Source organism: Equus caballus, chromosome 21, assembly GCF_041296265.1.
Source record: "Equus caballus isolate H_3958 breed thoroughbred chromosome 21, TB-T2T, whole genome shotgun sequence".
NCBI classification, from domain to species: domain Eukaryota; kingdom Metazoa; phylum Chordata; class Mammalia; order Perissodactyla; family Equidae; genus Equus; species Equus caballus.
Window position 1 is genome coordinate 38291272 of NC_091704.1, and position 4612 is coordinate 38295883.

Below are 4612 nucleotides of genomic sequence, written 5' to 3' on the forward strand. Positions count from 1 at the left end.
GTCTAAAAATCATGATCAATATAAAACAAACATCCTCAAAATATCCTGAAAACAGAAAGAAAATGTCAAATATTCACATATGTTATTAAGGAAACCTAGACTCATTCCTCCAAGATTGTTAAAAGAAAAAGGTTGCACTAAGTTAGTAAGTAAAATGTTGAGTGTAATTTCACTGTTTTATTTCTTTTTATGCTTTTGGGGACATAAATGAAATATACTCAAATAGCTTTAGCATAAAAGGATTTATTAGGGGATAAAAAATAACTTAATATTTGATGGAATAATGAAGACATATTTTTGCCTGAACTTCAGGAGTGAGTCTCAGAACCAGACAGCAAAGTGGCTCCCAAAGAGAGCCACTGTCAGAAATCAGAAAACACTGAATCCACAGATCATCAAACCCTTCCAGCAAGACAGATGAAGCTCCAATTCTTCAGGCCCCTAGATGGTGAAACAATATGTCTGGGCCTAGAGAGAGCAGGATGCAGGAGTTTTTCACTCTTGGATTTTTAGAGCCCTCTCTTATCAGAAACTAAGGTGTTGAAAATTGGATGTTGGTGTTAACCTTTGGTATCAATTGCTTCAGAAACTCTGGCCTGGTCATAGGAAGCACATAGATATGCTCTTCTTGAATGAAATGAAACAAAACCGAGTTGAATCTGGTTTTGGCAGGTCTGAGTGATTGGGTATTGTTAGCATTAGATGGTCATAGAAAGTTTGCTTGCATTTTCTGAGAGGTAAAAAAAACAAACGAACGAATAAACCCTTCCAAGGATAGTATTTTTCTTTTTCGGTGATATTTGCCCTTCCTCTGTTCAGCCCTTGAGTGGAGAATATTTGGTATGCATTCATTCCTTCTTCATTCATAAATATTTACTAAGTGCCTATATTATGATTCATAGTGAGTCAGATCCTGGAGATAAAGCAAGCAACAAGTAGGCATGGTAGCGGCCCTAAAGCATTAAAACCTTCATGGAAGGAAACAGTAAACATGCCAGCAAACATATATGATAAGCGCTATCAAGAAAGTTTTGTAATTAATTGGACAGAAGGTAACTGGGAGGGTGCTACATTTATCCTGGTTGTCTGAATAGAATGATCAGAGGTGTAGGGGTATCCTTTCAACCTAGATCAGCATAGGTCATGGAGGAAGCCATGCAACATCTGGGGGAGGAGTTAACATCAAGAAAGAAATCAAGTACAAGGGCTCTGAATTTAGAACAAGCTCAATACAGTCACGGACAGAGGGAAGGCAGGCAGTGACTTTCTGTGGCCCAAGTGGGAAGTTTCCAGACTAGAACAATCTTGGAGTCCTTTGCCCAAGAGGGCCTGCTGGCCTCCAGGAAGACTTGATAGATAATTTGGAAAAAAAATGGAAGTTTTGATTGAATACTTTAATTACTGACATTAAAAATGCTCAAATATATGAAATATCACAATAAATTAGGACACTGGTCAGAGATGTAGCCAAGGGATTATTAAGTGAGATACAGGTTACTTTGGGAGGTGTCTTCACACTTTCTTCCTCAACTTCTCAGATTATATTCCCTCTACATAACCTCTTTAGTTGATACCATTTTATTCCATCATAGAAGAGAAACTAAAGTCTAAGAGCAAAATATTAGAAGTAATTATTCAGGAAGACTTTCACAAACACTGAAGACCAGTAGAATTTTGGTTTCAAAAGAACAGTCTAGAGAGACATCAGCATCATGGTGGAGAGAGTTGTTCACTTTGTCTCTCCCCTCTAAGTTATAACTAAATGGACTTTCATTAACTAGCAGAGGATTCTCTACACAGCACAACAGAACGCCTGAAAGATCCATGCAGTCATACCTCTGAAGGTGGGTAGAGTGGATTCCCCAGAAGCGGTGGAACTAGGTGAGCACCCCTTCCCACTCCCTGGCAGCAGCAATCCAGGTCACCAGTCCTCATGCAGTGGCTGGTGCAACTGTAGGAGGAGGTGGAGGCAGCCTGGCCTGTGTGTGAACACTTTCAGAGTGGTAGCTTTGCCTGCAGGAGTGCCCACTGTGCTGTGGCAGCCCCACCAGTGTGAATACTCCACACCAGGTGGTGGCAGTTCAACCCCTGTGAAGGAGCCCTGTCCAACAAACACAACAGCTCTGCTGATTTGCCCGCAAGGCAGAGTTGGCTCACACAGGAAAGAAAGCACCCCTCCCAGCTAGTGCAGCAGCTTAGGTGGTCCCTTGCTGATTACACCAGCCCCACTCACACAACAGTGACCCACTGGTGGAGTACAGGGGCCCTGCCTGCACATGTATGTGTGATCCACCAAGTGACTGTGGCCAGCCTGTGCAAATGCAGAGCAGCCCTACCAGCACAACTACCAGCAGACAGGGTGGGATCAGAAAACACAGCACCTGCTCTGCCCCCACCCCCCAGCATTGGCAGGTGGAATCTGCAACCTGATACTAGCACAAATGTGCCAGCAAAGAATCAATTCATCAAATACCATGAAGAACTACAGTAGCACTTTAGAGCAGAAGGAGAATCACAAGTCTCCAGAAACCAATCCCAAAGTCACAGAAATATACAAATTAAATGACAGAGAATTCAAAATAGTTGTCATAAAGAAACTGAATGAGCTAAAAGAAAACTCAGAAAGACAGTTCAATGATATCAGGAATAAAATTAACGAGCAGAAGGAACACTTCACCAAAGAGGAAAAATCAAACAGGGGCTGGCCCCGTGGCTGAGTTTCTTCACATGCTCTGCTTTGGCAGCCTGGTGTTTTGCCAGTTCGAATCCCAGGTGTGGATATAGCACTGCTCAATAAGCCATGCTGAGGTGGTGTCCCACATAGCAGAGCCACAGGCACTGACAACAAGAATGTACAGCTGTGTACTGGGGGGCTTTGGGGAGAAGAAGAAGAAGAAGAAGAAGAAGAAGAAGAAGAACAACAACAACAACAACAACAACAACAAGAACAAGAACAAGAACAAGAACAAGAACAAGAACAAGAACAAGAAGAACAAGAAGAAGAAGAAGAAGAAGAAGAAGGAGAAGAAGATTGGCAACAGACGTTAGCTCAGTTGTCAATCATTAAAAAAAATCAAACAGAAATTCTGCATATGAAGAACACAATTAATGAGATAAAAAATAATCTAGAAACCATGAAAAATAGAGGTGGCATTATGGAGGAGAGAATTAGTGAATTAGAGGATAGAAATATAGAAATGCTTCAGGTGGAGGAGGAGGGAGAAATACAATATTTAAAAAAGGAAGAAATTCTTCGAGAAATATCCAACTCAATTAGGAAAAGCAACATAAGGATTGTATGTATTCCAGAGGGAGAACTGAGGGAGAAAGGAGCAGAGAGTGGGTTCAAAGAAATAACTGAGAACTTCCCAAACCTGGGGAAAGAACTGGACTTACAAGTACAGGAAGCCAATAGAACTCCTAATTATATCAATGCAAAAAGACCTTCTTTAAGGCATATAATACTATAATAGGTAAGAGTCAATGACAAAGAAAAAAATATTAAGGGCAGAAAGAGAGAAGAAAATAACCTACAAAGGAATCCCTATCAGGCTATCAGCAGATTTCTCAGCAGAAACCTTAACAGGCCAGGAGAGAATAGAATGATATATTCAAAATTCTGAAAGACAAAAACTTTCAGAAGAGAATACTATATCCAGGGAAGCTATCCTTTAGATATGATGGAGAAATGAAAACATTCCCAGAGAAACAAAAGCTGTGGGAGTTCATTGCCACTACATCTGTCTTACAAGAAACATTGAAAGGAGCCCTCCTATCCAAAAAAAAAAAAAAAGCAAAGTTTTACAAAACATTGAACAAGGAGATAAATAGACAGACAAAATCAGAAAACTGCAGCTCTATATCTGAATAGGCTAGTAAACAATTAAATATAACAGAAGAGATAAAAGGAAGGAAAGTGCCAAAAATAACTATAAACACTCCAAATTAGACACAACCTCACAACACAAAAAATAATAATTTGTGACAACAATAACTCAGCAGGGGAAGAGGTAAGGCATGGAACATGCTTAAGCTAATGGAGATAAGAGGCTATCAGAAAATGGATTGTCTCATCTATGAGATCTTTATACAAACCTCATGGTAACCACAAAACAAAAAATCAGAGCAGAGAAATAAATCATAAGTAAAGAGAAAACTGAGAAAACCATCACAGAAAATCATCAAACTGAAATGGCAGTCAGAAATACAAGGGACAAGAAACAATGGACATATAGGACAACCAGAAACCAGCAGGTAAAAGGGCAGTATTATGCCCTCATATATCAATAATCACTCTAAATATAAATGGACTGAATTCACCAGTCAAAAGACGGAGTGGCTGGATGGATTAAAAAACAAGACCCAACCATATGCTGCCTCCAGGAAACACATCTCAGCACTAAGACAAACATAGGCTCAGAGTGAAGGGATGGAAGTCAAAACTCCAAGCAAATGGCAAGCAAAAGAAAGCACGTGTGGCCATACTTATATCAAACAAAGCAGACTTCAAGATAAAAAAGACAATGAGGGACACAGAGGGGCAGTGTATAATGATAAAAAGGACATTCCACCAAGAGGACATAACACTTATGAATATATATGCACTCAACTC